Here is a 10,702-nt window from a genome sequence, read left to right on the forward strand (position 1 = left end):
CCTACTGGGATGTGATAAAACTTTGTTGGTAAAAGGAATGGAATTCATTCATAGCTATGAAAAAAGATTCAATTTTATTAATTAAAACATGACAACTATGATACATTCTGAATAAAACAGAAGCAAAATGTAACACTAGCAGTTAAGTGTGATTCCTATTCAAGACCAGCTGTTCTGGTTCTTTTGATTAAAGCCTCCTTTCTGATAACTGTTCTGTCTTCAATTTCAAGAACTTTTTTTTTTTTTTTTTTTGGTCAATCTTTGCTATACAACGGCTATCACCATTGAATGGAGAGGGTAGCCACCATTTCCCCTGCATTATTTCTACCATAATCAGTCCACAGTAATATACTACTGTCCTCCCATAAAAATCCCAGCCTCCTAAGGTCCTGGCCTGCTCTATTTCAGTTAGTTGGTAAAGCATTCCTTTCCTATATCCCACAGTGGCCCTCTGTCTGGAGAAGGGTCCCCAGAATGCAATCAGCATGATGACTAACACAGTCTTACATTACTCTCTGCCCCTCACAAATGCGAATTCAGACAATATTTAATTTCAAAAGGCAGTTTCCTTGTTCTTCCCAGAACATGGATTGAAATAAACATTACCTAATGACATCACCTTTTATCCTATTGATTATTTCCCAGAGATACCATGAAAGGCCTGTAAGAAAGGCATAATATCAATAGACTTCAAAGTTCAGATGGAAAGTTATAGATAGTAAAGGAGCCTTTTCAAGAAACCTCAAATCTTGGAGAACTGGAGACTTAGTTCAGATGTAGAGTATATTGTGAGAACTGCTTTTAACATTTATCATATCATTACATTTGTAAGTATTCTTTCCAGTGTGGTTTTTTTTTGTAAATCATGAGAAGATACCTTTGATTAAAGATTTTTCTGCCTATACTGTATTTGTCTTCTCTCCAATATAAATCCTCCCATGACACCAAAATCATGAATGTTTGACCCAAAACCTTATACATTCATTACATTTGTGAGGTTCCTCTCCAGTATAAATCCTCTCGTGATCCATAGTTTTGGTCCCTGGGTCAAAGCTTTAGCATGTACATTACACTTGTGTGGTTTCATCAAAGACGTATATTTTGATGCCTGGTGAGTTCTGAGGCCTGGAAAAAGCCTCTCCCACATATGTTATAGTTATATGATTTCCCTTTAGAATGGTCTTTCTGATGTCAACTAAGGCTTGAACTCTTGATAAAGGGTTTGCCACACTCATTGCATTTGTAAGGTTTCTCTTAAGTATGAATTCTGTGGTGACTAGAAGGCCTGAACACAAACTAAAGGCTTTGCTACACCCATTACATTTGTAAGGTGTTTCTTCAGTATGATTTCTCTGAATTGAAAGATGTGAATATATGAAACAATCTCATTATATTTGTAAAGTTTCATTTTGCCCTAATGTGTGCTTTCTGCTCTGGTGTGAGTAATAGAGAATAGATACCATCAGTCCATAGTTTCAGCAATGTGAGTTTTGACACTAGAAGGGATTCTTTGGTGAGGTGAAACTGAGGAGCCATGGTTGATAGATTTCTCAGCTTGATTACAGTCATACATTTTTCCCTTCAGTTTGAAATAGCTGCAGTTCAGGCAGATGTGACTGAGAGCTTAATCCAAGCTGAATTTTAATAGACTGACTCCCTTAAATATGAGCAAACAGCCAAGGAATGCTTCTAATTTAAAATAGACTGAAACAAACATATAGAAAAAGGCAAATTGGAGGAAATACAGTGTGCAGAAAGTTTAAAACTTAAAAAAAAAACCCTCTATCTTCAGATAGATAAGGAAAACATTGCATCCAAGGAACAAGAACAAGATACTCTTAAGAAGGAATATTTCAAAGAACAAAATCAACAGCTCTTAAAATTTAAAAATACAATAGCAGTAATGAAAATGAGAACTTGAATGGAAGGGCTGAGAGAAAAATTTGAGGAAATGTCCCAAGGAGTAAAGTACAAAGACAAAGAGACTAATAGGAGAGAAAAGGTATTAGCAGTCCCATACCTAAATAACAGGAGTTTCAAAAAGACAGATCAGAGAAAATAGAGCGGGAAGAAATCCTCAAAGGAATATTTAAGAGAATTTTTTAGAACTGAAGGACATGAGTTTCCAGACTAACAAGGCCCATCAAGTGCTTAGCACAATGGATGAAAATATACCCACATTAAAGCACATGATTATACTGCCTTTTAAGGCCAAAGAGAAAATCCTAACACTCTCCAGACTACTTACAAAGAATCAAGTTGTTTCTGATTAAGAATTTTATATATGGTTAAGCTATCCTGTATGTGCATGGGTTAAATAGGTTTTCTGATTTTCTTTTTTCTTTTAAATTTTTTTTTTTTTTTTTGTAGGGAGAGAGGTCTTACTATATTGTCCAGGCTGGTGTTGAACTCCTGGGCTCAAGCCATCCTCCCCCGCCTTGGACTCCCGAAGTGCCAGGATTATAGGCATGAGCCAGTGTACTCAGCCTTTTCTGAGTTTCAAGTTCTCAAGAATTGTACCACCCATGCACTCCTCAGAATGCTATTGCAGGAAGTACTTCAACTAAACAAGATATAAAGCAAAGAGGAAGATATGAGACAGGAAACAGGGAGCTTAATAAGGAGAGAGATGAAGCAATCTTCATGTTGAAAGTGAAGGGAGATCCAGGAAGACAGCACTGCGGTACTCCTGAAGAATAAACTATTCAGATTGGAACAGGTTCAGAGGCTCCAGGAGAGAGAGTTCCAGTAAGAGAAATTGAAATGCATACCTGGTATGTTTGAACATACTGGAACATACATAGATAACTGAGGAAGAGTTTAGGTGTGAATAAATGATGTTTACATAGAAAGCTAAGAAAATAGGCAGAAAGAACAGTTGCTAACTCCAGAGAGAAGAAAGGAAGAAAAAGCAATCATTGTTACTGGCTTAGCAGTTTTCATAATTATAAAAATGTAAATTCTAAATTCTGGAATAACTAAAATTATGATACAAGTATGCTGGGTCATGGAGGTAAGGAAATGAAAACCAAATTCTCATCTTCCAAAGTGAGACAATACATAATGCCTAAAACTGAAAAGCATGTTGTGACGAATTCTGTCATAGGGAGTTCATGTTATTTAGAGAAATGGCAACAAAGAAGAAATAGTTGGGAGGCTTGAAAGTGGTTGTTGTAGAAAGTGGGATTTGAGAATGGATGGAGCCAGACAGGGACTCATTTTTGTCTGCTTTTTCACTAAGACTTGCAGAGCAATTTGATTCTTTTTTAAATTTAATTTTATTTAGTTATTTACTTATTTTTTGAGACAGAGTCTCGCTCTGTGGCCCAGGCTGGAGTGCAGTGGTGCAATCTCGGTTCACCGCAACCTCCGCCTCCCAGGTTCAAGTGATTCTCCTGCCTCAGCCTCCTGAGTAGCTTGGATTACAGGCGTTCGCTACCACAACGGCTAATTTTTCTATTTTTGTAGAGACAAGGTTTCACCATGTTACCCAGGCTTGTCTCAAACTCCTGACCTCAAGTGATCCCCTGGCTCAGCCTCCAAAAGTGCTGGGATTATAGGCATAAGCCACTGCGCATGGCCTGATTCTTTAAACTATATTTACATATAACTTTGATGAAAATAAAAACTAAAACTAATGGGTCTTTTTTCTAGCTAATTCTTTAGTTTAAACCCATTTTTAGCCAGACTCAGAGACACATGCCTGTAGTCGCAGCTGCTTGTGAGGCTGAGGCAGGGTGATAGCTTGAGCCCAGAATGGGGAGGCTGCAGTGAGCTATGATAGCACCACTACATTCCGGCCTGGGCAACAGAGAGAGACCCTGTCTATAAATAATAATAATAAACCCACTTAACTTGTTTGGCGTGCTACAAAATTTAATGTTAATTGAAAAGTTATCATGTGTCTTTTGAAGACACAATGAGATCCACCCTTTATGTTTCAATTACAATATTTACAATTATAACAAAAGTCGTTAGGAGAAATAACCCCATTGTTTTAAGTAATTTTTATTAAGTTTTTATTATGAGCAATTACTATATGTTTATTGCTAAAAAAAACTCTTAGGAAGAATAGTATAACAAGATTGACTCCCAAAACCCAGAACTAACTCTTGATAGTAATATATTCATATATACTTTATCAATTAGGACTAGGTTTGGCTACATGTAAGAGAAAATCCAAATCGATAGTAGTTTAAACACACAAAGTTCTGTTCCCTCATGTAACAGCAGTCCAGACACTGGTATCTACACTTGCTATAGTAGTTTCATGAGGTATTGAGGGACCTAGGCTCCTCTCAGCTTTCTACTCCGCCATCCCTGGGGTCTGGCCATCACCCTCCTGAACACTGACAGAGCTCCAGCTATCACGTCTGTGCTCCGGGCAGCTCAATAGAGGAAAGAGGAGAAGATGTCTTTAAGGAAATTTTAGGAAGTACCACTCTACACTTTTCCTTATACATACTAAGAAATTTAGGCCAGGGCCAGGCCACAGTGGCTCACGCACTTTGGGAGGCTGAGGCGGGTGCATCACTTGAGGCCAGGAGTTCGAGACCTGCCTGGCCCACACGGTGAAACCCCATGACATAAAGAAGTACAAAATAAAACATGTTCATCTATTTAATTGATAAGAGACAAAATTATAAAACCTAATGTTGGATGGAGTGCAGTAAGATTGGCATTGAACTCATATATTATTAATGTAATAAATACATTGTAAATTGGTACAAAAATACAACATTTTTTGTCTCTACCAAAAATACAAAAATTAGCCGGGCGTGGTGGTATATGCCTGTAATCCCAGCTACTTGGGAGGCTGAGGCAGGAGATTGCTTGAACCCAGGAGGCGGAGATTGCAGTGAGCCAAGATTGCAACACTGTACTCCATCTAGCCTGGGCAACAGAGCAAGACCCTGTCAAAAAAAAAAAAAGAAAGAAAGAGAGAGAGAGAGAGAAAGAGAGAGAGAGAAAAAGAAAGAGAGAAAGAAAGAAAGAAAGAGAGAGAAAGAAAGAAAGAAAAGAGAGAAAGAAAGAAAGAAGAAAGAAAGAAAGGAAAGAAAGAAAGAAAGAACGAACGAACGAACGAACGAAAGAAAGAAAGAAAGAAAGAAAGAAAGAAAGAAAGAAAAGAGAGAGAGAGAGACTTAGGCTAGGCTCAGTGGCTCATGTCTGTAATCCCAGCACTTTGGGAGGCTGAGGTGGGAAGATCACTTGAGCCCAGGAGTTTGAGACCAGCCTGGGCAACATGGTGAAATCTGGTCTCTACAAAAAAGTACAAAAATTAGCCGCATGTGGTGGTGCAGGCTTGTAGTCTCAGCTACTCAGGAGGCTGAAGTGGGAGATCACTTGAGCCCAGGGAGGTCAAGGCTGCAGTGAGCCATGATCATGCCACTGCACTCTAGCTGGGCAACAGAGCTAGTCTCAAAAAAAAAAAGTTTAAGGAATTGGCACATACAATTGTGAGTGCTGGCAAGTCTAAAGTTTGTAGAGCAGGCCAGCAGGCTGGAAAGTCAGGCAGGAGTTGATGCTTTGGTCTTGAAGTAGATTTTCTTCATATCCAGGAAACTTCAGTTTTTGCTTAAGGCCTTCAACTGATTGGACGAGGCCCAGCTATATTCTTGAGGGGAATCTCTTTTACTGAAAGTCAAATGATTGTCTAGGTTTGACACATCTACAAAATACCTTCACAGTAACACCTAGATTAGTGTTTGATTAAATCCTTGGGTACTTTAGCTTAGCCAAGTTGACACATAAGATTATAACAGCAGTCTTTATCATAGATTATGCTACATGTATACATTAGTATCAAACTTCTTCACTTGATTGTGAGCATTCCCAATACCATCAAATGTTCTTATTAAATGTCATATTATCAAAGTAGCTTAATATCCCAACATACCAAAATAAAGTAATATTTAATAATTTCCATATTCCATAACCTTTAGAATGTTATATATACATATATGTATAAATCTTAGCAATTTCAGATTATTCATTAAATTTCTAAAAATGAGATTACCGAGTTAACAATCATGATTTATTTTTAAGGCCCTTATCCCTATTGCTAAAGTGCTTTCCTGAAAGTCTGTACCAATTTACAATATATTTATTACATTAATAATATATGAATTCAGTGCCAATCTTACTGCACTCCACCCAACATTAGGTTTTATAATTTTGTTTCTTATCAATTAAATAGACAAACATGTTTTGTTTTGTACTTCTTTATTAACTAGTATATAAACTATTTTATCATTCGCTGTATTTTTATTGGCCATTTCTATTTCTTCTTTTGTTAACTTTGTCTATTTTTTGCCTAGTTTTTCTATTAGCCTGTTAGCATTCTTCTGATTGATATATGAGATATTTATATATTAATAATATAAATCTTTCTCTTTTTTTTGCAAATAATATTCCTAATTTGCTTTCCTACTTTTTCTCTTTTATTTTTTATTTTTATTTTTATTTTTTTGAGATGTAGTCTCGCTCCGTTGCCCTGGCTGGAATGCAGTGGTACGATCTTGACTCACTGCAACCTCTGCATCCCAGGTTCAAATGATTCTCTTACCTCAGCCTCCAAAGTAGCTGGGACTACAGGCGTGTGCCACCATGCCTGGCTAATTCTTGTATTTTTAGTTTCACCATGTTGCCCAGGCTGGTCTAGAACTCCTGACCTCAAGTTATCTGCCCACCTCGGCCTCTCAAAGTGCTGGAATTACAGGCATGAACCACCAGTGCCCAGGCTTCTTATTACAAGGTTTTTAGTATGTAACTCATTCAAAGAAACTATACACACTTCAACTTTTTACTATGGCACTCAAAACTAATGAAGATATATTATTGGTAACAAAAATAAAGGGAACTGAAACATGAAAATGAGATTATTTTCATAGGTAAATTAAACATCATTCCTATGGATGACTCAGGTAACCAGTTATATCTTTCCAAAAAAAGTACTTGGGAAAACTCAATTTTTTTTTCTAAAAATTCTTACATATGTAATGTTTTCTTCACTTAGCAGTATTACTAACTTTAGAATCTATCGATTGAATTGTCATTTCTAAGAAGGTTTCATTTCTTTTTTTTTTTTTTTTTTCCGAGACAGAGTAGAGTCTCGCTCTGTTGCCCAGGCTGGAGTGCAATGGCACAATCTTGGCTCACTGCAACCTCTGCCTACCACGTGATTCTTGTGCCTCAGTTTACTGAGTAGCTGGGATTACAGGCGCATTCAGCCATAGCTGGCTAACTTTTGTATTTTTAGTAGAGACTGGGTTTCACCATGTTTCCCAGGCTGGTCTTGAACTCCTGGCCTTAAGTGATCCTCCTACTTTGGCCTCCCAAAGTGCTGGGAATACAGGCATGAGCCACCTCGCCCAGCCTAGAATAATATTATGTTTGAATTTTAAGATGATCAATATTTTTTAAGAAAAAATTTATGGGAGAATCAACTAAACAATGATCTTTTGAATTCTTTCCTACTTCTAAGGAAATTAAAAAATTAAAAAGCAGCAGATAAGGGTGTTAAATCTGTGATGGCAGTAATAGCTGCATGACGCTGATATGCTGTAAATAAATCCTTGTGGTAATTTAAATGAACTCAGCCATTTGTGCCACATATGACACCCCAGCGTGTTTTCCTTTCCACCTTGGTAATTTTTAGATGTTATCTCATTTACTATGAAAAGCACAATCATCCCACACACAGTTTTTGCATTGAGTTTTAATGTAATCTGCACATAATTTTAGCTTGATATTGAAAATTAGAAGTGAAACTGAATTCTAAGCAAGTTATCTGACTGACCAATAATTTAAACTTGTATGGTGTAACAGTACTTGGAATTGTTTTTCTACTTCATTTCAATTGGTGGTGAGTCTGTGATTATCTCCAATAATTTTTTAGATTGTCAGCAAAGCATCCAACTTGTTTTCATTTGTAATTCCTAAGTGAAAACATGAGCTAGTGGCTGGGTATGGTGGCTCACACCTGTAATCCCAGCACTTTGGGAGGCCAAGGCGGGCGGCTCACGAGGTCAGGAGAGTGAGACTATCCTGGCTAACACGGTGAAACCCTGTCTCTATTAAAAATACAAAAAAATTAGCCAGGCGTGGTGGCAGGCACCTGTAGTCCCAGCTACTCGGGAGGCTGAGGCAGGAGAATGGCATGAACCCGGGAGGCAGAGCTTGCAGTGAGCTGAAATGGCACCACTGCACTCCAGCTGGGCAATGGAGGGAGACTCCGTCTCAAAAAAACAAAAAACAAAAAACAAAACAAAAAAACTCAAAGGGCTAGTATGTATTCACTTATTTACCTATAGTATCCCCACTTATCAAATTTATTATTGTTTATTGAATCTATTTTTATTTTCAAAAAGTTTTTGTTTTTTTTTTCCTTTAATAAAGACAGGGTTTTGCCATGCTGCCCAGGCTGGTCTTGAACTCCTGGGATCAAGCGATCCACCTGCCTTGGCCTCTCAAAGTGCTGGGATTACAGGCGTGAGCCACTGCGCTGTGCCTAAAAGTTTTTCTTGTATGGTTCTTTCTCCAATGCTTTTTAAATTATGAGTCTGGTTTAAAATCTTTTATTTTTTTCCTACTGCATGCATTTTAATTTTTGTTAAAAAGCAAAAATTTCTCAATTTATCTTTTGTCTTTTCATTCTGTTTATGATATTTTAGGCATATCTTAGTTCTAAATTTTAAACAGCCAAATTTCAATCTTCTATTTTATGATTTGGGTTTCATGTGTTTTTCCCGGTTTCATGTGCATTCTCACTGAAAGATTATATTAAAATACCACTTGTGTTTTCTTATAGTACTCTTTTAATTTTGTTGTTTCAAGTTAAATTTTGTCATGTATTGAGATATTTTTCTTATTTGACCTATTAATATGGGTGTACTATACAAGTAGTTTTCCCATAAAATCACCTTGCATTTCTTAAATAAATTGCCATGTATTATTATTTTAATATATTGCTTTATCTTTTAGGAATTTTGCATTTATTAACATAAGTGATGTTATTCTATAAATTTCTCTTTTATGCTATCTTTAGTCAGATTGTGCTGAACATATTATGATAGCTTTTTAAATCACATCTGCTGGCTTTTCTTCTTTCTCCATATTCTAAAATGACTTAATAGTGACACTAGTTAGCACTATTTTGGACACTTTCTCAGTTTCTTCCAAGGTTAATAATCTGTGTAAGTTTTCTCTTTACTCCATTTTGGTAATTCATATTTCCCTAGAAGTCATCCATTTCCATCAGGTTTTCAACTGTATTTGTACGTAGTTGTGCCAAATACTTATTTTCTTAATTTCCATATGTCCTCTCTAATATTGTATACTTAGGCTTTCTCTCCATTAAGCTAGTGTGTGGACTGTTTTAAGAATCAGCTCTTGGCCAGACGTGGTGGCTCACGCCTATAATCCCAGCACTTTGGGAGGCCAAGGCAGGCAGATCACGAGGTCAGGAGACCAGCCTGGCCAACATGGCAAAACCCCATCTCTACTAAAAATACAAAAAAATAGCCAGGTATGGTGGTGCATGCCTGTAATCCCAGCTACTGGGGAGGCTGAGGCAGGAGAATCACTTGAACCTGGGAGGCAGAGGTTGCAGTGAGCTGAGACTGCACCACTGCATTCCAGCCTGGGTGACAGAGCAAGACTCTTTCTCAAAAAAAAAAGAAAAAAAAAAAGGAATCAGTACTTAGGCAGGGTGCAATGGCTCATACCTGTAATCCCAGCACTCTGAGAGGCCAAGGCAGGAGGATTCCTTAAGGTCAGGAATTTGAGAGCTGCCGGGTCACCTCTGTCTCTATCAAAAAAAAAAAAAAAAAAAAAGAACCAGCTTTTAGATTTATCAGTTCTACTTTTTCTGATTTCTAATTAAGTTCCACAATAATTCCTTTCTTCTATTTGATTCAATTTGATGTTATTTTCTGATTTCTTGAATTTAGAATTTTCTAAATTTCTTGAATTTTCTCCATAATTTAAACCAGAAAACTGTAGAAAGGTATTTTACTTACTTTCTTAACTTAAAAGTTATCAAAGGAACAATTTTGGACAATTTAAATTTAGCACAGTTTATTTGAGCAAAGAATGATTCATGAATTGGGCAGTACTCAGAAGCAGAAATGGCTCAGAGAGCTCCAATCTGCAGCTTGGGCAGTGAATATTTATAGACAGAAATGGGAAGTACAGTTGGCCCTCTATATTTGTGGCTTCTGTATCCAGAGATTCAACTAACCATGGAATATATATATGTGTATTTTTTTTTTTTTTTTTTAGATGTTTCACTCTGTCACCCAGGCTGGAGTGCAGTAGCACAGTCTCGGCTCACTGCAACCTCCATCTCCCGGGTTCAAGCAATTCTCCTGCCTCAGCCTCACCCTCAGCTAGGATTACAGGCACACGCCACCATGCCTGGCTAAGTTTTGTATTTTTAGTAGAGACAGGGTTTTACCATGTTGAACAGGCTGGTCTTGAACTCCTGACCTCAAGTGATCCTCCCGCCTCAGCCTCCCAAAGTGCTGGGATTACAGGCATGAGCCACCATGTCCAGCCAAAAAAATATTTTTTTAAAACCCAATAAGAATATCAATAAAGAATAATATTATACAAATAAAAAATACAGTCTAACAACTATTTATATAGCACATACATTGCATTAGGTATTATAAGTAATCTAGAGATGATTTAAAGTAGG

This window comes from Hylobates moloch, unplaced genomic scaffold (genome assembly GCF_009828535.3).
Source record: "Hylobates moloch isolate HMO894 unplaced genomic scaffold, HMol_V3 SCAFFOLD_5, whole genome shotgun sequence".
Taxonomy (NCBI): Eukaryota; Metazoa; Chordata; class Mammalia; order Primates; family Hylobatidae; genus Hylobates; species Hylobates moloch.